At 40.3% G+C, this 23112-nt stretch overlaps 1 protein-coding gene and 1 pseudogene across 2 annotated transcripts in view; both read left to right on the top strand.

Annotated features, from left to right (window-relative positions):
* Nucleotides 1-23112, top strand: part of PLD5 (phospholipase D family member 5) — a 246468-nt gene that overhangs the window by 59986 nt on the left and 163370 nt on the right. The gene's annotated exons all lie outside the window — the stretch shown is intronic.
* On the top strand, nt 11596-21717 carry LOC142862462 (large ribosomal subunit protein eL37-like; annotated as a pseudogene).

Genomic DNA, 23112 nt, shown 5'->3' with positions numbered 1-23112 from the left:
CTAGGGTCAGTCTCCTGTCTGCTGAGGAAGTCCTCTAAACGCAGCCTCAGTATTCTCATTTATAAATTGACGGCAATCTTCCTTCCATGCTGTTGTGAGAAGAAAATAAGATAATGCATTGGCAGAAGATTTTAAAAGTACTTTACAAAGGGAGGTATTATATGATTCACTTAATTTTTGAACCACACTCACAAAGGCCGAGATCATCCCGTGCCAGAAATGCCATTTTTAAAATATAAACCACAGCCTTATAAGGCTTATATTTTTACAGAAATAGAAATTGCAGCTTTCCAGAGCCATAACAAGCCATGCAGAGGTTTTGGAGCCCTGGCGCTCTCTGGGCAGCAGAGATCAAGGTGCAGTGTGCAGAAATGCTCGAGAGAACTGAGTGTGCATCGCAGCTCGGCCCCTGCTGTGCGAACTCGGCTGTGTAACCTGCCTGTGTTCACGTGTAGAATGATGGTGGCCATGTTAGTACACATTCTGTAGAGTTTTATAAAAAATAAATGAATTAAAATGTGTAACTTGTTTGACTAAAGGGAAAAATATACAGGTCTGGGATCTCTCCCCTCAAGATTAATCTACAAAACTCATCATCTTGGATTTACCTCATTTAACTTTGCTTGTTTTGTCACACTTGCATTTCCAAGTTACTCCATTAGATCCTTGCCTTTTAGAACAAGTAAGTGTTTATACAATTGAAAAACTATGTGTATATATACAGATGACAATAATATAAACGATGCAGTCTTACAATGGAACATGACCCCTTTCCCATTGCAGACCCTAGGTCCCCAGCCCAGAAGCAAATACTGTTAACACATTCTTGTATATCCTTCCAGAACTATATATGAGTATGGATATTTGTATTCTGTGTACCTATATATCTTTCCTTTCTTCTTACAAATGGGAGCATATAGACATGATTTTGTAATGAACAATTTTTTCCAGACATCTTTACATATTAAGACATATAGATCCATGGTGGCTGCTTAGCACTAATCATATGAATGGAATATAATTAACTTAACCGGTCCTTTACTGATCTGTAGGACATTTAGGTACCTTGGGGGGGTGGTTCTTGACACTGTTTTATTGTTGTAGTAACAAGCAGTCCTGCCAGTGGACACCCTTACATAAACGCATTTAGCCATAAGTAGTAGAACATCTTTAAATTCCTAAAAGTTGAATTGCTAGGCCAAAGGGTAGATGCATTTTAAGTTTGTATAGATGCTACAAATTGTATTACAAAGAGCCTGTGTCATTAAGATGTAAGATTATTTGCTTTCCCCACTATTGCCAACATTGGATATGATCAAATTATTTATCTTTGCTAATCTGATAAAAGAAAGACAGTGGTATTATATTATTTTATTTTTTAATTGTGAGTGTTGCTGAAAGTCTTTGCACATGTTTTAAAGAGCCACGTCTTCCTCTTTGCCTGAGACTTGCATCTTCTTAACATAGTCAGGACAAGTATGACTGGATGGAGGATCCAGCAGAACACAGCAAAGTATCTGAGACTGATTCTGTGGTTATAATAATAATTGTAATATTAATAACAACAAAATAAATGACATCGCACAGAGAAAATATAATTTATCAGAGAGGTATAATGAGATTTGGGGGCCTTTCTTTTCCATCATATTAGAAATATCCAGTTGTAGGAGATGTTCATAGGTAATTATTAATGTGTTTACTTTCAGAGAACATTGAAAATTGATCATTTGTGCATCTATAAGATGAACTCCCACTGTGATTTCTTTGCTTCAATAATTGTGATATTCACCATATGAATTGAGCCTGTCTTGTCCTTTATTATAAATGAAGTACTTAATTTTGAGCACTCTTCTGGAAATATTGCAGGCTGGGATATTTTGTCTTTCTAGCTATTATGCAAATGCTTTCTTGTCTTTACCATGCAATTCTCAGTGAAGCTATGTCCAGTAACTGAAGTTAGAGTTGGCTATTGTATTTTAATTTGATTATAACATTATTTAGTCTCCACGTATATCCTAGTAGTCACTTCTTACTACTAAAGGGATCTAGAACTAGATCTCCAGGTGGGGTGGACTGTGGGCCATGACAAATGACCAGTTTTGGCTATTATTTGGTGTTGTTGCAGCTGTCATTTATTGTGTATCTATAATATGCCAGCTACCCTATACGGGACCTAACATTATCTCATTGGTTCTTACAGTAAGGCAGATGTTGTTATCCTTATTTTACAGCTAAAATGATAGGTGCAAAATTATTAAATAGTCTACCCACTTAGTAAGAGATCAAGTTGGGTTTTATTGGGGAAGAAAAAACTTTTTCCTCTACCCTCTTAGTTTCAGTGGCTGAAGCCTCAAAAATTGAACTGACAGAAGACAGATTAACAGGAGAGAAAGGTTTATGTCATATGCACATGGGTGGGGATCACAGAATTAAATGAAAACCCTAGAGGGCTGTCAGACCCAGAGATTTATATACCACTTTTACCAAAGTACAATACATTTCTGGAGAAATGACAAGACAAAGAAAAAGAGTTTTGAACTTCTAGGGGCAGTAAATTGTGGGGAGGTTAATATATGGGGAAAAGTGAATAATAAATGTTATTTAGTAAAGTTTATTTCTATGGGCCCATCTCGGTACCAACTCTCCTTATTGTTCATGGCCATAAAATTCCCCAGGGAGGGGGATTCCTGGCAGTCCTAGTGTCTCCAAAGTTTCTGCTCATGGGCAGATAAGGGAAGTTCCAAGAAGGTTTCTTTCTGCACCTATGGATTCTCAATGGCCGTCAGCTCAAAATAGTCTATTTGCCAAAATGGCATATTTGGGGTGGCACATTCTGATTCCCTTTGGTTCAAATCCAGGTCTGGCTGACTCTCCTTATTTTTATGCTGCAAGGACCAAGTCAGGGCTGGTGTGCCGAGAGCCGCCCACAAAAGGGGAGGGAGTAATGCCATGACATTTGTTACCTTGTCCCCTCCGCAGTCTGGGTGAGCCCGTATCACTGTTTCCTCTAGTATATTCCTTGCAAGCCGTGATGCTCTGCCTTTGCTGTAGCCAGCACGCGAGCATCTCCCATCACTGTTCCTCAGCTGTTGGTGCAGATCCATCTTCGTTTCCCGAACCTGGTAGGCTTAGATGAAGGTTTTCTCATTTTAGACCAATTAACTTAAGTCTCAGAAATGAGCCTCAGAAAGACATGTCAATTCTGAATCCCTACAGCCCCTCACAAAGCTTGCCTGCAGGATACTGTGTCCCGGTCCATAGCTGGACTTCCCTCTGGGTTTCCCCACCTTCAAACGCTCCTCTAACCAGGCCCTGGCCCGCTCCTGGCCCGTCCTCCCAGGAGACCACGGTTCTGAGGTCGCGGTGCTTCCCCCGGGACCTGCCACCGGCACTACCCCGAGGACAGAGACCTTTTCAGTGAATGCATTGCTGACTGTTGACACTTTCCCATTGATTTCACTACTCAAACAAATGAAGAGAACTGTTTCTGAACTTTGCAAGCCTTTAAGATATACACCTTTGTACTGCATTTATTTTTATTCCACATTCATCTGCAGGTTTGAGTCAGGCGATTGTTTTTCTATAGGAAGTAGAGGTCTGCTTTTCTGGAGACCCTGAGGGAGCCTCTGCGTAGTTATGCACAGAGTACTGCCACATGTGAGATTCCAGTCCCCTGCCTGCCTGGACAGCCCCATTTCTTGATGTCCCTTCTTTTAGCAACTTCTATCCTGTGCTGTAGTGAGTCCACGTGCCTTCCTAAGCCCCAGAATGCCAGGCTTTCCCAGGGCTCAGCCTTCGTGTCACTGGCTTTCTCTGTGGGCACAAGCTTCCCTCTGGTCTCTGTGTCCTGGGTTTTACCTGAGGCAACCCTCCTGCAGGAGGCCTGCCCTGCTCACCTTGGCCCCTGTGAGGTCACTGTCCTGGGTGCTACGACTCTGCCCAGAGCTGACCACTGCTCTAATGCTCATTATCTACTGGTGGAAACCAAGTATTTTTCCAGTAATTTAACCAGTCTCCACAGGAAGCTCATTTCACAAAATTAGTTATCTTGAAGTCATTGACAATTCCCATTAGGCATGTGGACTATAACTCGGTCCATAATATTGAGCTGAGCTACTTTATGTAAGGGCTTCTTGTGGGTTTGGTTGTCTCTCTTTTCATATTGTTATTACAAAAAAAGGGAGGCATAGCTAAGAGAGGGACTTTGACTCCCATCTAGTTTTAACATATTAGGAATATTGTGCACAGAGCATTCTAGAGCTCCAAAAGTATTAGCATCAAATGTCATGTATCTCTCAAAGTAGATGAGTAAGTATTGAGTTTGAACTTTGGTTCGAGATTAATGAAAGTTGAGTCAAGGGGTATTTTAAACAATGTAAGACACGCTCTATTTATGTGTGACTCAGTCTAGCCTGGAAATGTGATATTAAAGGTTGATTATGTTGCTTCGTATCTGCGGTGTCTCTTTCCAGGTTCAGGCATTAATAATTATGCTGTCAGAGGCCTCAATTTTTATTCTCTCTTGGGAGTCAGGGAGAAGATCCTTTCCAGAGGGTACTCATTTTTTTTTTTTTTTTTGGTATATCCATGGCAGATGAGTTAGGACAAGCCTTCTCAAGTGCATGCTTTATTATTCTTTTCCCAAGTGACCCTTTCTTCCCTATGACAACTTTGGTAAAGAAGGGAGCAGTGACACTTGTCCTTTGTGTGCGTTAGTATCAAGTTTTCATTCTGTGTTTAATCCCCGGGGTGCCATGGAGGGCAAGATCTTTTGCTGATGTCATGGTCTATACGTTTGGTTAGACCAGTAATGCAAACACTTGAGACACCACATCTTAACTGCTGCCTGCCAAACTATCTTCTCTTCTGGGCTGAAAGCTTATTGGGGTTGGGAACTCTGTTTTATTAATATTTGCGTTTCTGGCAGCTGGCACAGCGCCAGTGCATATGGCCTGCCTGAGGGCTGATGACAGTAGGAATGAAGAAATGCAATGTGGAGGTGACGTATATGGCCCAGTAGTGCCTCAGCCAGAGTGGGAACTCAAATAAATATTATACTAGGATAAAGGAAGAAAAAGAAAAACGAAGTGTTATGGGGTAGAGAAAAGAGAACTAGACCAGGGAAAAAAAAGCTTTTAAATGTCCACTTAACCTGCTGAGTAAACTTGGGAAAGTCACTTAATTCCTCCCTGTTTATATTTCCCATCTACAAAATGAGGAGATTATCTAAGATGACCTCCAAAATCCCTTCTTCCTCTAAAAGTTATATTAAGTCCATGAAATGCCAAAAGATTGAGATGGGTGAATAGGTGATGATATTTCATTAACATGTATGAAAAATGCTCAGATATATCCACAGAACGTTTAAGCTTTTAGGATTATCTGAAAAAGTTCAACGGATTGATGCATATTTTTTCAATCTGCCAATATTTAATAAGGGTCTACTTTGCATAAAGGCTGTGCTAAAGCTGGAGATGCAAAGAGGAATTACCATCAGTGTTGACCACCAAAAATATGTGAGAGAACGGTGCGTTAAGAAGCAGCTGCACTGCAGCATAAAAATGCTGAAACGAGGGATGTCCTTAGTGTTAGGGAGTCATAGGAAGGGGCCACTGCCTCACTGTGGGGGGATGACAGAGCAGGTAACTGGATTTAAATGATTCCAGGCTCTCCAAGTAAGGGCCACAGCGTGTACAAAGGCTTGACAATATGAAAGGCTCGACTTTGTCACAGAATGTAAAGGAGGGAGAGGCAAGAGATGACACAAATAAGACTGTGGCCATCATATGAAGGTTGTTCACATCAGGCTTAAAAATTTGGACTTTATTTTGAAACTAATTGGGAGCCATTAAATATTAATAGTTAACAAGAATATGGACATGATTCTCTTTGCATTTCAGGGAAAAAATGTTAACAATAATATAGCTGATGAATTTTTTTCTCAAAGCATATTCCTAGATGTCTACTTGAAAATCTCTAGTGCTTGTTAAAATGCACATGCCTGGGTTTTAATCTAATTCAATAGAATCAGAATTTCTGTGGGTTTGGTTCAGAAATCTCCATTAAAAAAAAACCAAAACTGTTTTACAACTTACGCAGCTTAAAGTGTGAGAACCCCTGGGTAAGTGAGTGGGGAGTTAGTGGCAGGAAACTCTGGAGAACACAGATTTTGAAGTCAGATAAACGTTGAATCTCAGTTCTGTTCCTTAGTAGCCAAGTTACTCAGCATCTCGGAGGCTGAGTTTTCCCTTCTATAAATGGGTTTTAAAGTACCTGCCTCATAGATCGCAGTCAGGATTAATCGAGATAATATATATAAAGCACCTAATATTGTATCTACCAGATTTGGGGGCACATTTGAATTACCTAGAGAACTTATTTAAACTATGTACTCCCCAAGATTCTAGGATAGGGTGTAGAGGACTTGAGAAACTCCCCAGATGATTTGGAACCAAACCAGTAGGAATTACACAAAAGGTTAGCTCCCCTTCTCCTAAGGCAGTGGCAGTGAAGGTATAAAAAAGAGGATAAATATAAGAGATTTCGGAAAGAGAGAATATTCAACTGCCTGAGTGATTTTTAAGGTTGTGACTCAGATGGCTGGTTGTATCAGACTGTAGCTGGAGGGTGCATTCTGTGTTGAACATGGTGGTGTCCGTGGATCATCTGAGTGGAAATGTCTACAAGCCATTGCGGAACAGTGGACAAGGCTTAGAATAAAGCCTGAGGTGGTGACAAGGAGTGAGCCGTCACAGTGGAAGCTGAAAAGTGCATAATCTCCCGGGGATGAGAGGGAGGATAAGAAGAGGCTCCATGACTCGCCTCCATGTCGACACCAGATTTTAAAGTTTTTCAGGAAAAAAAAAAATCCAGCAAAGGAAATTGAAAAGACATGGGAGTAGGAAGAGAACCAGGAGAGGGTTTTACTTGGGAAATACACTAAAAAGAGACTGTCAAATGCCACAGTAAAATCAACTAAGACTGAACTTGCTTTAAGGCAGAAATCCTGTCTTATCCATGATGGGTGCTGTGGCCGGGGTAGTTGGTTGGATGGTAGATTGATGCTAGAGAAACGCTAGTGTGTTTGGCTTTATATTCTCACCTGAGTTGCCTGATAAAGCCTCAGAGGCAGAAAGTGGTTGTTTACTACTCTTTGAGTAGTAAATACTTCTAAGTATCTCTTGTTCTCAAAAACTGTTTTATCCAGAGTTGACATCACTGATAATCTAGAAAAGGTTGTGTGCTCTGGAGAGTCATATAGTTTTTAGTACAAAAACCAACACCTGTTCCTAATGGTTCCCTTTCTAGTTAGCTGTTAATGGTTGACTACCCAGGTACATTTTTATCCTTTGATACAGTTTTTAATATAAGGAAAGGTATTATTCTCTGGAGTAAGGACATTTGGGGATGAGGGAATTCTATATAGCTTTGTTGTAACATTTTCAGGGAGTCAGCATGTTTGCCATTTCCTGTCTTGAGTTTTATTATTCCAAATTAGCTCCATTTAAAATTCTTAAATACTGAGGGGAACTGTTCAGCACATGGCTGTGTTCTAGAGCTAATACAAGGAATTACAGCTCCCCATATTTCAAGTTTAGATGATAGATACCAAAGAACTATAGCTTATATTGTCAGAAGGTTATCCTATTTATTCAGTTATTTACTCAAAAAATACTTATATCAAATGAGCTGTTCGCAGTCTTTTTTTAAAAGCTTGTATAAAAGATGGAAAGGGATAGCTAATCACCAAAAGATAATATAAGCAAATGTCAAGATTCTTTTCTCAATAGTGCAAAGCTTCAAGCAAAGAATGAGATGTATATTTTAGTTTTTTGTTTTTTTCCCCTCAAGCCAGAAGAAGGGATGAGGTAGGATCTAACATTTATCTAACATGAGTGTGTAGGAAGCAAGTCTCTTGCCCCCCCTAAAATTCACTGAAAAATCACTGACGTGGGGCAAATTGACTAACAGGAGGAAAAAGACACAAACGTATTTAACACATATACACAGGAACCCTCAGGATGAAGATTCAACTCCCCAAGGGGGTTTAGAAGCTCATATGCCTTTCTGGTAAAATGGGTTCTGGTGATACGGAAAATGTTGGGCGCCCGGACGCGGCTGCTTGCTGCCTCCCTGTCGCTCTGCATCTCTGAGGGCCAGCGCTGCACGTGGCCAGTTGGAGGGCACGCTGCTGGGGCCTAGCTGAGGCAGAGAGCTGTCAGGGGCCCCACGTGCTGCCACCTGTTTCCAGCCACGCTTTGAATCCCACTGTTTTTGAGTGGATGTTAAAGCTTGTTGTTGATTGGATGTTAAAGCTTGTTGTTGATTGGATGTTAAAGCTTGATGTTGATTGGATGTTAAAGCTTGTAGTTGATTGGATGCTTTTTGAGTCCTACCAAGGGTATAAAAGCAGGAGGAGACTAAGGAAGAAGGGTGAGAAGATCAGAAGATGGGAAGAATACTGTAAGACTAGGTGTGCTGAGCTTGCTGTGGAAGAATAAAGGCTGTTCTCCAGCTCTTCGTGTGCTGCTCGGTTCTTTCCCTGGTCAAGAGCTGTAACACTAACTGTACACGTTGCCACAACATTGGGAGGGGGGAAAAGAGGAATTCTGCCGAGGGGCAATAAAGGATTACTAAGGAGGCTGATTGATGGAGAACAAAGATTAACTGGTAAATAGTTTTCCGAGTCCGAGATACTGGGCAGTATCTTCTTAAAGAGTCTGTTCAAGAGTGGTCACACTCTACCTGGTCTTACAGGGAGAGAAAGAAAAGAACAGACATTCTTCTAGATGGATCTGGATCTCAGGTAGATAAAGAAACTTCCTTGATTTGGGGAGAGTGGATGGTGGGGCTTGGGGGAGGTCAGAGAGACCTTGAGGCTGCTTCACTCAGTCCAGTATGTCAAAATGCCATATGCTGAGGTAAAATGTTTCTCATTTCCTTCAAGCGCATGTCAGGAACTTTAAGTAAACAGCATCTCTCCACACTTTGATTAGGCTGAGAAAGTCAAGTGACTTATCCACACACAGACAGGGGATTGTTCCGGATCACGGGACTCCAGTGATGCCCCACGTTTCCACCCAAGGGAAGAGCAGCCCTGAGCTACAGCGCTTTCCTCTTTAGTTTGCAAGTACTTAGCAGACAGTTTTGAGTTTCAGAAACTGGTCAAACACTTTTTAAAAAGCAAGGCATGAACAATGTGGATATTTTCTGATCGGAAATGCCATGTCACTGTAATGTAATACGACTTTGTGACGTGTAATTGGCTCTCAAAGTAATTTCAGAAGAGCTTCTAGTAAGTTCTGAGAGCTGCAGGGAGGCAGGGGAGGTATAGGCCTGTGGGTATGTTCCGTCCACCGATTTCTGTGTCTCTCTGGTGACTCTAGGTCACAAAGGCCTCAGAGTCCGGGCTAGAGGACATGTATCAGCTCTAGCAAGGGCGGGAATTTACGGAGGACCAGAGCCGGTGCTTACCGCTATGAAAGGATTCAAATTCAGGAATTTTTTGTTTTTGTTATTTTTTAAATACCATGCAGGCCTAACATTTCTCATCTGTGGAGTCAGCCCACAGGCCATGCCATAGACCCCAGCTTTGCAGTCACAGCAGGTTGGCGTGGAAAGAGAGTTAATTCTGAACATATGTTACCGAAAGCTCGGTACTTGTCCTCGAGGGCCAATCAACGAAAACGAAGAATGAGGACAAGTGGTTTGAGGGAAAAGGAAAAAGAAGTTTATTTAATTTGCCAGCAAATGAGGAGGGCAGTAGACTAGCATCTCAAAGACCACCGTCCGCCTTTAAGCAGAAAAACAGGGCTTTTTAAAGGGGGGGTTTCAGTGGCTGGGCTCCAGTCTGTGTGACCATGTGACTGGTGTCACATGTCGCAGCTGTGGGCCATTGTTGCTTAATTATAATCAGTGGTTTTGGTCTTGGGTTATGGAGAACTTATCTCCAATGAGGATGATCTTGTGAACCTAGTCCAGACAATCTGTTGAGCCACGTCCTGCGGTTTAAGATAATGGAAAACAAACCACAAAGAACAATTTTCTGTTTCTTTGCACTCTTCTGGGGAATGACAGGTTTTAATTCCCAGAAAGGGGGGGCTTTAAAGAGACAACTCGTGAAACATTTCGTTGCCCTTTTTCAGACCTTTACCTCTGTTACACATAGAGAAGCTTGGAAAATAATAAACTGGAGTTTGTGTTTATTTTTATGGATGACTTAGGAGCACTTCCTAGAGGTGTAGCTTTATACTCAATAAACATTTCATCAGCACTGAGTATGTTCTCCACAAATTTGTTTACTTTGTTTTTAGCAAGAAGTAACTTGAATCGCTTTTGCTCAGCGTGCAAATTCGTTTCTTAATAGAAATTCAATACTACCTTTGATCATTCTAATGAAACCATCTTGCTTTTTTACTTGCTTGATTTGACATTATCCAGATTTATTTCCCATAGCTTGGATTTGGACTGAGAGCTCTTCACTGGTGCTCATTTGCCTAAAGGTAGTGGTATGGGCTGCCTCTTTAAATCGCTTTGTTTGGAAGAGGGCGGTAAAACTGAAGTCGGTCATGTTTCCCTCTCTCTGTCAACATTTTATTTTCCATTTTATGCATCTGGTGAAGATAAAGATTTTAATGCTTGACTGCAAAGATCTGACTCTGCAGGGATGTACTTACTCCCTTTGTAGAAAATATAATGATTTCACAGTATCCTGCCTTCAGCAAACTACATTTGTCAACTTAACTTCTTATTTCATCAAGTCATCTATGGCTTTCCTGCCTCCTCTTTGCCTACCATAATCAACTTTTTCTGACCATCTGGGAAACCTCTGATCTTATGTGCAGAGACCATTGAAACATTTAAGTGCTAAAAGAGGGGAAATCTTGTAAAAATGTAAAATTTTTTTTTTCTGCTGTTACACTGGGAGCAAAAATAAAATGCTTAAATGTGTTTCCTGCTGAGTAAGGATTTTAGAGATTGCAGGCTTGCGTGCAGAATTCTGAATGGGGACAACAGTTCCAGCACACCTAAGGAATTTGAGAAAGGCTGTAGGCATTGTCAACAAAAGGGACCGGAGAGATCTCTTGTGTTCTCTTTTTTATCAAAATAATTCCTGATAAATATTAGAGTTGTATGTAACTCTTCCAGGCAGTGACACCCCTTTCCTGAAATCCTGGCCAGCTCTGCCCAGCCGCCTCCACCTTCTTCACGTTAGTTAACCGTAGTGCTTACAGTTTCACCAGGAGGCCTATGTACAAGTGTGTATTTAACATGTCTATAAGTTTACCCCTAATTGACCCTCTCATAATAAAAATAAAAAAAAAACTTACAACAGAATGCCAGAAATAAGTGGAATGCTAATTTTTTTGTATTTACCTTTTTTTTTTTTTTTTTGAGACAGAGTCTCGCTTTGTTGCCCAGGCTAGAGTGAGTGCCATGGCGTCAGCCTAGCTCACAGCAACCTCAAACTCCTGGGCTCAAGCGATCCTCCTGCCTCAGCCTCCCAAGTAGCTGGGACTACAGGCATGTGCCACCATGCCCGGCTAGTTTTTTCTATATATATTAGTTGGCCAATTCAGTTCTTTCTATTTATAGTAGAGACGGGGTCTCGCTCTTGCTCAGGCTGGTCTCGAACTCCTGACCTCGAGCAATCCGCCCGCCTCGGCCTCCCAGAGAGCTAGGATTACAGGCGTGAGCCACCGCGCCCGGCATGTATTTACCTTTTAACAAACATATCCTACATATCAGTGTGTGTGTGTATACACACAATCATTACATCTATACACTTATGTATATGTATTTATGTGTATCAGTGTATATTTTAGTGATTCTATATAATCATTACAAATAATCAGTCTGAAGATCAGCTGAACTTCCTTCAGAAAGACTATTTTTATCCTGGGATTATGTTCTTTTTTTGGGGGGTGAGGGATTTTTAAAATGATGTTACATTGATGATATTATAATTGAGATTGCGGGATTATTTTTTTCCTTGGCAAAATAAGAAGTGGGCAATTCAATGTTGTCCCAAGGTTTTGTTTTGTTTTTTAATTTTACTGGCCCATGAAATATAAAACAGCAACAACAATAAGAAAAACACCTGTGGGAACTCCAAGTTAGGGCTGGAAACTCCACGTTCCAGAAGGGTTTCTCCGGAACTCCCTGCCCCACCTCAGTTCACAGTCTGAGCCCCTCAGGGACACCCAGAGACTCAACTCAGCAAGACAGAGCCAGTCACCGCCACCCCTTTCCCAGGACATCCCAACACTAGCTGTGATTTCATGGTTAATCTCTCCTACCTCTGTGCTGAAAAACATTTCTTTATCCTTTTCTTCCCTTTTCTTGCTGCCCAATTCCTCCTGTTCTAATTAAAACTAACATTCCCACAATTAAAAAAAAAAAATTATAAACTTCTTTTCCTTGACCAGTGCACTTAACATTTCCCTGTGGCAGGTAACCCACACCCCCTCGCGAAGATTCGCAATGTGCAGAATAGTTCCATGTAAACCAAACTGCAAAGTAACAAGCCGCTTTGCCGGACACAGGGTAGGGCAGCTGATGGCGGAGCTCTCTCTCTGTCTGCCCCTCGGCACCCTTGTTTGGGAACTGGCCCAGGAACGTCCAGGACCCGGCAGTGCCTACTGGCAGCATTTGGCAGGTATGACAGCAGGGGAGTCTGAAAAACAGCAAAGCTGACCTCCCTCCTCCAGGAGGAACATGGACTGGGGGGACTCGGGGTAGCAGCCTAGTAGAAGAACGTGCTCTCTACAGAACCCGCCCTGGTCCTCCTTTTTACCTGGGCAGGTGAAGGTTTTCAACCCAGCCTGTCTGACCTACCCTTTCCTCTTCACTCACACTCTCCTTCGCAGCCCAGGGCACATCGTTTTGTCCTACATAGTGACACTGTTGCTCCCTTTCTTGTTTTTCTTCTGAGACAAACCACTTTTCACGACTATTCCAAAGTCCCATTCCAAAGCCACCTCCCCTTTCGGGCTGCAGATAAATGCACCAGTGTAAGCAAAGCCTTTCTCCGCCTTCCTGACCAGGTGCCCAGGACTGTGTTCCCATGAGCTGCAGTACTCAGAGTATTGACAAACAAGGGGAAGTAACTGGCATTGAACCCCCATCGAAGGGCATGACACCGTGGTCAAGCTGTCAGGCTCTTAACCCGTCTTTCTCTCCACGGAACATTTCTTTGGCATTTTTCTCAGAAATCGCATGATTTTCCTGGAATAGAGAATAGGGTTTATTTTGAACATGAACATGGAACACAACCAAATTTTTTTTTTCTTTTGAAATGAGATTCTTAGCTATGGACCTATTTCTTAACTAACTACTTTCTGACCTAGTTCATAATATTATCACCAGAAGCAGAGCTAACACAGAACATGCTTCTTGCTTCAAGAGATTGGAAAAGTAATAGGAAATAAAGGCTTTAAAAGAAAGTAACAGTGCATTCGGAGATGAGATAACTGGCTTTGATTAGAGCTTCTCTTTGTAATTGTTACAATCAGAGAAGTAGGAAGGAGGATGAACTTGTATTTTTCTGAAGAAAAAGTATTTGACATATTCCTGAATATTTCCTAATTTATAGATTCTTTTGTAAAAATAATTTAAAGTTTTTATGTTAAATAATCAATAATTTAAAAATAATGAATAATATTAATAATTTAATAATAATTTCATTGACTGCCACACTAGAAAAAATTTTTTTTTCCTTGGGGCCATGGTGGTTTTATTAAGAAAATAAAAACTTTGAAAACAAAATGATCCTTCCTAATTAATGGAAAATGTGTTATTTTTTATTGTTTTCCATGAGTGAGTTATATGCTACTTGAAAATTAGTTCTTGTGGCTCCCAAGGTAAAGAGACATGTGAGTTACATATCTTGACGAGGCCCTGGGTTCAAAACTAGCATGAGTTAAGTATAACTCACATGGCAACTAATGTGTTAAAGTTGCCTCAGTGCTAATTAACAGTCACATTTCTAACCAGAGTTGAATTCAAGGCATAAAAACAAGAAAAACTAAAGTGGAAGAGGAGTTTCAAAGACATCTGTGTAAGGAGTCTTCCCAGTGCAGGAGACCTGTGCCCCCAGGCTTGGCTGGAAGACATGAACGTCCCGTAGGTCATCGCCGGTGATAAAGCACACTGTTCTCTGAAGGAACTAGCTCCACTGTTGGATGTCTCTGTTGTAAAGTATATTAAAAACAAAATGGCATCTTTGGAATTTGCTACTAAAAAAGTAGGCACTAATTTTAAATGTGCGACGTGCTTAAAATGCAGTAAATCATGTAGTGCTCAAATACTAATGATAGCTGGTATATATCACGTGATTACTATGCGCTAGGCACTGCGCTAAACACTTAACACCCTATGGCATTTACTCCTTACATACATTCTGTGAAATATGATTTTTTCCCCCTTTTAACATGCAAGGAAACAGGCCTAGAGCAGTTGAGTAACTTACCTGGGGTCATCTTGGTGAAAAATGACTGAAGCAGGATTCAAGCCCAGGCCCGTGTGACTTCAGGGCCCAAGATGTTAGCCGTTGGCTGTACTTTTCACTTTAACCCTATCAGGTATATGCTGAATTCCTACACCCAAAGAAGCACGGAGGCTCTCTTACCTGAGTAATTTCCCCAAGGTAAGTGAAGTCTTAAAGCAGATCCCTCGGGCCCCAAAGCCTACACTTTGTGCCACAGTAACTCAACCTGAAAGCAGCGGAGAACATCAGAAAGTTAAATGATCCTGCAATAAATTGTCCAAGCAGCTGCAGTTGAGGACACAAGAGTCTCAATGCCCAGTGCAACCATATTATTATTCAATAATAGAAGCACTGAATCCTAGAGCTTCCCGGGTGTTGGGGGCTCTGCCCAGGCTAGATAATTGAGTAAGCCTGAGAAGAATTACATTTTTTATCTGTATTTCCCCAACATCTATAATAATTCGTGACTCACTGTAGGTACTGTTTGTTGACTCACTAAACACATCCACCAAGAAATTAACAATTTCTTGTAAATTTAGACAAATGCCCTTTTTAGTATTATTTATTGATTTAGACTCGGTCTATTTCCAAAAGGATTTTAAAGTGGCATTCTTTCCAATACAATTTTTATTTCAATAATCTGGGTGTATATTTTGTTTGTTTGTTTTTTGTGTTTTTGAGATGAGTCTCACTCTGTTGTCCAGGCCGGAGTGCAGTGGCACGATCATCGTTCCCTGCAGCCTGGAACTCCTGGGCTCAAGCGACACTCTCACCTCAGCCTCCTGAGTAGCTGGGACTACAAGTATGCACCACTATGCCTGACAATAATCTGGTTTGGACTAATTAGTTAAGTTTTGGTGTCTACCTTATAGTCTTTGTTTTCTCTGTAAGCCACAGCGGGATAGAATCCTGACTGCAGTGGCTTCAACATCTTGACTGTTAGCAGGGGGAGAAAAAACACCATCCCTGAAACTTTCAGTCACCCACAGTAGTGGTGGGAAGGCTGGCTGTGTGTTAGAATATGGAAATCCTCAAGTAGGTAGCTGCTTGACCAAATTATGCAGCAGCACAATCAGGAAAATATATAGCTCTCCTATGTGCTGGTTCAGGGTGGATTTAATTTACTGAAATTAGGAAGTATTTTAGGCTGCAAAGACAGTGCAATATTTTGATCTTTTAAATTATACTTAAAAATGCAGTTTTGTATCTGTTGGCATACATTTGGAGCTAACAAAGTCATTCTCACAACTTAGAAAAAAAGCTTGAAATTTGTGTTGAAATAGTAAAGCAATAAAAATTAGGAGCCATTTGTGAGAGGAAGCCAAGAGACTTATCTGTAAACACATAACTAAATAGTTCAGAGGCACCCAAAAATCCAATCAAGGTGATATGGGTGCATTTTCAGCAAAGCAGAGCTATTACCTGATTAGAATTTCAAGCAGGAAATTGTATCTTATTTTGGGGGGAAAAATAACAGAAGAGAAGGAATAGGAAGGGAGTGGATCTGCCATGGAAACGCAGGAAGAGGCTCAGAGACAAGCCCTGATGAGGAGGGAAGGAGTTTTCCTCAAGGGAGACAGAGGCCCCGTTAGAAACTAACTTGTCATACTGAGAATATGTGCGGTCCAGTCCTACTTGAACAAGGTCCAGGTTACGGTAGATTAAAACAACGTCAATAACGTGGGTTATTTGGAGATGAGATATAGAGTTTCAAAGAGAATAAGGTGTCTTTCCTCTTCTGCTGTTTTATCAGGCATGATTGTGTTAAAATGAAGCCTGGCCACTCCCATACTAATGACAAAACTTACATGTCTGTGTGCGGCTTTCTCGCTGTAAGAGTGGAAAACTCACTAGGTGCCCACAGGGTGGGTAGAGAAAGATTTCTCACACAAAGATTAAGATACACAGAAGTAAAACGTTTACTTTGCTTTCTGAGAAGGAGAGAAGGGGGGGGGGGAAGAGAGAGAGAGAGAGAGAGAGAGAGAGAGAAGTGAGATGGTGTGGCACTCCAAAGAAAAAGAAGGGAGGTGCCCAGGCTAAGGCCAAGGACTTGCTGTTTTTATGGGGACAAAGAGAATGGGGGAAAAATAGTGATTGCTGTCAGATGATAACAGAAGTGTCTGTGAGATGTCAAAGAGTTGGCTCCTCCCCCATCCCTCGGAGGAAGGCTTATCGCTGGGGATGTGACCTTGTCGGTGATCTTGCCCTTGGCATACGGTTTTGAGCAGGAACTGAGGCCTGAAGTTCGCACCCCCACTGTCCATTCAGGAACTCTTCCAGGCTGTAAAGTGAAACCCGTCAAAGGCAGGTTAATCCATAGGCCTGGCAAATGTAAAAGAGAGGGTTTACATTTCCTTTCTGTGTGCTCAGCTCTTCTCAGATGTTGTGAAAACAGAACCCCGTGGGATGCCTGTAGTGAGAGAGCTCGTATGGTTGATCTTAGCTGTTACCGAGAGACTGCGGGTTAGGTAATTTTTCTGTTATTTCATTAGCAAGGCCGTCCTTTCACTCACATTGCCATAGAAAAGAGATGAGAGTGGGAACTGCTCCTAAAAATGATGAACAAGCATGACTGAGGAAAACCTAAAACATGAGAGTAAAAGATCTGCCTCCTGTATTCAGTGACATGTGCCCTTTATGAATAATGGATGCATATTCAGTAGCACTGTAGAAGAAGATGGGCATAGATTAGGCAACTATTATTTGTGGGGGTGTTGGAGAGAGGAGGGCTCGTAATTAAAGCACAATTAAGTCAGCACTCTGGCACTCACACTGAAGACTCACCGTAATGGAGATAACGAAAGTAAGGAATTAAATCTGTAGTCTGCAGTTGCACTGTTTTTATGACAATGATAGTGGCCAAAATTTATTGAGGTTTTACTGTATGCAAAGTCTGTGCTAAATATTTTATGCACATTATCTTACTTAATCATCTCAACAACCCTGTAAAGTAGGGACTATAAAGAACTGAAGCTTAAGAAAATATGTAATGAGGACATTAGCAAGCTCAGGAGTAAGAAGCTCAAGGCCCTTCTTTCTCCATGGAAATATCAAATAAGCAATTAGAGACTGGTTAAAATAATTTTACAGGAGCTCTTAGAATTTGTCAAACATTTCACAACAACCAGATGAACAATCAAGAAAAATCCACATTCAAAGCAGTAGGAAATCTTGTGGCATTTTTTCTCATTCTCCCTCCCTGCCCCTAAGGCATGGCAGTTTGAGGGGTGTAGTGTCCTGGTTCCCAGTTTCCTTCTGCAAATTGGAGAGAACTGGACCAAATTTGCAGTGTTCCAACCTATCTGGGGGAAGCCTGAGAGATTGGTCTCTGTATTACCTTCGTAAGAGCTCGGACAGTCTGGCTCTCAGAGGAAGCTATGAGAAGCAGTAGGAGTAGTTCATGAAAAACACAAGGGCTCTATAGACCCACAGATTCTTGGGGGGGCAAGAGATTTTTGATTGAGCAATACAATAGAACATATAAGGCCTCAAGAAGAAACACGGGGAGACTCTTAGAAAAATCAAGACATTCAAAACTAGCCGTTTATATGAAGGAATCATAAGAAAGCACCACACAGGCCCAAGGATGACACATACCCAGAAAAGGCCTTGGAAGATGTTAACTCTTCACATAGACCTGATTATTAAAGGCCTTTCTCTGCTAATGCCAGCCTTCAAATACTGGGAGAGGTGGCTGCTTTTTCGAAATGCCCAATTTTCAACAAAGGATCACAAAACATATAAAGAAATATGAAAATATGGCCCATTCAAAGGAACAAAATAAATCTCCAGAAATTGTCCTTGAAGAAACACAGGCATCAGATTTACTAGACAAAGACTTTAAAACCACTCTTTTAAGTATACTCAGAAAACTAAAGGAAATAAGAAAAAAAAATGATGTATGGAAAAAGTGAGAATATCAACAAAGAGAAATTATAAAAAGAACCAAATAAAAATTATGGTGATGAAAAATACAATAGCTCTTCTGTCTCAGTTGCAGAGAGAGATGACAAAGGGAACATCAGCTTGTGGAAAGTGTTGCAATAAGACACATACATTATGCACTGTTGTGGCTCTGAGGACTGCTACCTTCAGAAGTTGACCTGTGGCAAGCATGGCTACCCTGCCAAACTCAAGAGAAAGTATAACTGGTGTGCCAAGGGTAAAATACGAAATACCATCAGGACTGGTTGAATGAGGCACCTAAAAATTGTATACTGTAGATTCAGGCATGGATTTCATGAAGGAACAGCACCTAAACCCAAGAGGATAGCTATTGCAGCACCCATTTCATCTTAAGAATTTCAACAATTAGTCACACAATAAATGTTTTGGTTTTAAAAACCTTAAAAGGAATACTATAATTTGAAAAACTTACTAGAGGAACCCAGCAGCAAACTTGAACAGGCAGGAGAAAGAGTCAGTGAATTCGAAGGCAGGTCATTTGAAATCACTGAGTCTGAGGAATAAAAAGGAAAAAAGAATGAAGAAAAGTGAACAGAGCCTACAAGATTTGTGGGACTCTATCAAGTGGACCAATATAAGCGTGTGGGAGTTCCAGAAGAAGAGAGAAAGAGGCAGAGAGATTATTTGAATGCACAATGTCAGAAAATGTCCTAAATTTGAAGAAAGCCATAGATATGCAAATGCAGAAGCTCCAAGAACTCCAAGTAAGATAAACTCAAAAAAGACCCACACTGAGACAAATTATTCAAGCTCTTAAAACTCAAAGATGAAGGATCTTAAAAGCAGTAAAAGAAAAGTAACTTGCCATGTACAAGGGATCCTCAAAAGGATTATTGTGTGTTTCTCAGCAGGAGTCGTGTATCTTGCCGGAAATCAAGAATGGTGGACTTGAATCCAGACCATCAGTTGAAGGCTCAGGCTCTTAACAAGTGGTTCTCAAAGTGGGGTCCCTGGGTGAATGGTATCAGTGTCACCTGGGAACTGATTAGAAATAAAAATTGTCAGGCCCCACCGCAGATCTCCTGAATCAGGAACTGGGAGGGTGCAGCAATCTACCTTTTATTAAGGACTTTAGATGTCTGAACTCCTCTTAACCATTATACTGCAGTGGATGTACTGCAGTACATCCATTATACTGCAGTGGATGTACTGCTTTAAAATGCTTGAGGATTTTTCCTCCTACTTCTTATAAGAGATATATAGCTCTATAACCACAACCAATTATCGCCAAGTCTAAAAATCCAAAATGCCATGAACACCAAAAAATAAAATAATAAAATAAAATAAACCATTTGTGGTGGCAAAATCTTACCTAAACTAAACAATTGGCTACTCAGGGTCTTTATTCATCCTTCATAGTGTGAATATTTATATGTTTCACAGTAAAGATATGAATGTGTTTAATTATAGAGTCTGCTTGAGGATTTTGTTTATAATATATGCAGTATACATACATGGCCCTAAAATTTTGCATAAAGGATTTGTGAATCAGTTCAGTAAATAAAGATCACTGGGCTATAATTCTAAAAGTCTGAGTTCAAACCAGACCCAAGTCTACCACATAAAGCAATGGGCTCTCTTTTTGCCTTGATGATTTTCCTTTTAATCCTATTATTTCATCTGCAAATTACTCTTCACTTTATACTAAGATGCTGTCCACCCGCCTCTCCTTGTCTTGGTGCAAAGACTCTAAGTGTTCTGACCTCATTTATTCATACAAAATTGAAAAAAGGAACTTTCCCCCCATAAGACTCAATCATTATGATTTGTGTTATGGCAGAGCCTAAGGAATAGGCGTGACAATTTTTTACTACCCACTAAGTTCAGGAAGATTTGATTCCATTAAGTATTCTGGAAGAGAAACAAAAGAATCCCATTGGTCTTTCTGGGAAGATGTCCAAGAGAGGAGTCATGTATGTCTGTCCACAGGCTGAAAGGGAGTGAAACAGGAGCCGGTGCTATAGTCTGTCTGCTCACAGCTTGTGTGTTTAGGGAACTTGAGGCTGGGCTGAAACCCTGCCTGGGATGGAGTCTCTAAATCTTGCCAGCATCTTGCTATACAACTGCGCTGCTGACTTATGCCCCAGCCACACAAGAATAATTTTGGTGTAGAGCCCCTGCTGAGGGTGACTTTTTGCTGGAAAAAAAGAAAAACTTGATCCTATGACCAAATAAGCTTTGGCATTTAAGTGTGAAGACTGAAAGAGCCCACTGTTGGGTGAGTTATTATCTTGATTCAAACTTTGCATGGCACCTTCTGCCTTTTATTATGACACGGCGTTCTTTTTGACCTCCTCCAGGTAAAGTATTTTTCCATAGTATAAGAATAATGAAAAAAAGAAGCCCAATAAATTATTTATTCCACTCAGATAGGAACCTGCTCAAACTATCCATGTTGAGCAATTTAAAAAGCCTTGGAAATTTCCATTTTCATCCTTAAACTTGACCAATGACTGATTGGATTCCAATTAGGGAATCATGTAAGGGGGAAAAATTGGAGGGAGGGGAAGTATTTCCTGTAGTCAAGTTTGAATTGTAGAAAACAATCTACGATGCTCTCTGTAGACTCTTCTTCCTTAATTAATCCTTTCCCTTGTTTTAAGGTTCCATTTGTTAAATATTGACCTTCCCTCTCACAAAAGTGCCAGTATTCCCTCAATTCCTTAGGCTGCATTTTCATCTCTTCTCTCCTCTCCCCTCCCCTTCCTCCTCCCCCCGGCCCCCAAATAGCAAATACAGCGGAGGATGCATAGCATGTCCAAGCTTAAGAGTGGGGATCAGAGTTAAGCAAGAGAATGAGAATGACTGTTTCATTTTCCCCAAACTGGAGTTATTAGGCTATTACTGTTTCCCCCTAGGGTAAAGATTAAATTGTTTTTAAAGAAGTTTTTAAATACTTAAGAAAGACTAATTATGTGACTCCTGGTAGTAATAGTGTTAAGACATTAAGATGTGTAGAATTTAATGTCCTTCTTTCGCACTTGATATGTTTTAAACTGAAAGCATATTGCTGACATTTAACTGTGGTTTCATTATATGTGCAAATTATTTCTGATATCATTAATATATGTAATAGGTATACAGACACAAGTGCATGCGCCCATACACATCTCTAGCTACATATATACAGCTTGATTTGCAATCATTTTAATGAGTTTGAATAATTTTATGAGTTTTAAAATGTATAATTTATTATCTTAACTTTAGAAGGTACCTTGAAAAGTGTCTGTTATACCCTCATCATTTTATAGGTGAGTAAAATAGTTTTCTTTTTTTTTTTTTTTTTTTTTTTTTTTTTTTTTTTCTTTTTCTATGTGGAAGACTGAAACAGGATGTAAAATAGTTTTCAAAGGTTTCTTTGAAATTATTTAATTTCAGTAGAAGACAGACTCTAGCCTGGAATCAAGTTCCTGTGACTCCTAGTTCAGCCTTCCTTTTACTAAACCCTAATGTCTCCTACGCAGATTCTAATTATATCTTATGAATTTTTAAACTTCCAAGATTAGAGAATTGCAAGATTGAAGTTTTTCATAGACTAGTTGTAATGAGAGCAAATATAAATTAGAAGGTGATTGGGAGTGAATCAGCAGCCCAAATTTATAGCTCCTAGGATGCTACTTAAATTAAAAAGTTAATTATAATGTGAATATGAATGAAAAGTTTATTGCTCATTATTTAAAATATTTACATATTTATAAGAAACTTTATGGAAATCATTTGGATGGTAATTTTTCTTGTGTATAATACCTAATAACTCTATTATATTGCATAATAGAGTTCATAAGTTTTAAAATATATCAAAATCCATCAAGACATCAAGTAGAGAAATTATACCCCTTGGAGCTTTGAACACTCTTTTGAAGGATTGATAACAGCTGCTAGAGAAAAACGAAGCTAGATTTGGCTAATTAATGTGGTCCTTTCACGATTAAAAATCCATCAAGGTATTAATGGATTGCAGATAATTACTGGTGGAGGTAATAAATATATTTTATTATATAGCAAAAGGAGAACAAAGGAGAAATCTGGCTTGCAAATGTTTATTAGTGTTAGTCTTCACTGTTATCCTTACCCGGTCCACACTATGGCTGGTTTTGTACAGTCGTCCTAACATGGTTATACACACACACAATGAGACAAGCCTCCCAGGGGGATGTGTTGAGTGGGGTAGATTTTGGTGCCAGACAGAACAAGATCTGAAAACTGATTGTGCTACTAACTTGTGATGTTGAGCCTATTACATTACATGATTGCCCCAAACCTCATTGTCTTCATCTTAAAAATTGCAATGTGTCACAGGGTAGCATGATCATGTCTTTAAAGTACTGGGCACATGGACATCTCAATAAATGGCTGCTATTGCTATTATCATTATCATCCTTTTACTACTTTTAAATATATGGCTACAGGTATATTTATGTGCAGCTTTTCAGGAATAGTTTCTAAGGTTCATGATTTTGCCATTTCCTGATTTCACCCTCTTCTAAGTTAAGCAACAGTGTCCTTTGACAGGTACAGATCAGTTATATAATCTGAAAGCTTGTTCAGCTTCAAGTGGTGCTGCATGCTGCTAAAATTGTGAAAACATGGGAGAATCCAACTTAATATTCTGTGTCTAGACCACAAGCATCATTAACACCCTGAGATTTCCTTTCCAG

This window comes from Microcebus murinus, chromosome 19 (assembly GCF_040939455.1).
Source record: "Microcebus murinus isolate Inina chromosome 19, M.murinus_Inina_mat1.0, whole genome shotgun sequence".
NCBI classification, from domain to species: Eukaryota; Metazoa; Chordata; class Mammalia; order Primates; family Cheirogaleidae; genus Microcebus; species Microcebus murinus.
The sequence above is the reverse complement of the archived record's forward strand: the minus strand, read 5'-3'. Positions and strand labels throughout refer to the sequence as shown.